General features: G+C 40.4%; 1 non-coding gene across 1 annotated transcript; it reads right to left on the bottom strand.

Annotated features, from left to right (window-relative positions):
* Positions 1-203: 203 nt before the first annotated feature.
* On the bottom strand, positions 204-336 carry LOC148092476 (small nucleolar RNA SNORA50). Its single transcript, XR_015715098.1, has one exon. It is a non-coding gene; the product is annotated as a small nucleolar RNA SNORA50 (small nucleolar RNA).
* Between the last annotated feature and the right edge of the window lie 397 nt (positions 337-733).

The following is a 733-nucleotide window of genomic DNA, read 5'->3' as shown; positions in this document are numbered from 1 at the left end:
AAGGATTCAACCAACCACAGATAAAAAAGTAATTTTTTTAAAAAAATTGTATTTATAGATTTGAGAGATACATCGATATGAGAAACATCGATCGGTTGCATCTAGTACGAACCCACAACCTGGATATGTGCTGTGACCGGGACTCTAACCCGAAACCTTTTGGTGTACGGGATATGCCCCAACCAACTGAGCCGCCCGGCCAGGGCTGTACCTTGTTTTAAAAGAACAGTTCAGTTGAGATCTGAAGAGCCCAGTTCCAAGGAGTCCTCATGCCCTAGCACTGTTGCTTGGGCGTGAAACTACAAACAAGACACATTGGGCTCAAAGGCAGTGCTTACTTTTCAGTCTATTGTAACCAATGTTATTGCTGTCTATTTTATAAAAGGAAGTCTTTTGTAGATGTAAGAAAGTCCAAACCTGGAGAAAATTTTTATGAATTTGAGCCAAGCTGATGACATATAGTGGGGGGCAAGATCTCAAATGCTCCCAAGAATAACAGTTTTGCAGCTTTTTTATGCATTTGAAATTAAGGAGGGAACTAAGGAAGATTACGTGGAGGTGGGAAAAAGCAAGACAGGGACTGGATTACAGGATGATTAGCAAGATTCTGTGCTCTTTGAGGGTGGTATGGCCTTTTTTTTTTTTTTTTTTTAAATCCTCACCCCAGCATATTTTTTCCATTGCTTTTCAGATATAGTGGAAGGGAGAGAGAGAGAAACATGGACATGAGAGA

This window comes from Miniopterus natalensis, chromosome 9, assembly GCF_054644295.1.
Source record: "Miniopterus natalensis isolate mMinNat1 chromosome 9, mMinNat1.hap1, whole genome shotgun sequence".
Classification (NCBI taxonomy): domain Eukaryota; kingdom Metazoa; phylum Chordata; class Mammalia; order Chiroptera; family Miniopteridae; genus Miniopterus; species Miniopterus natalensis.
This window is presented reverse-complemented; position numbering and strand designations above follow the sequence as displayed.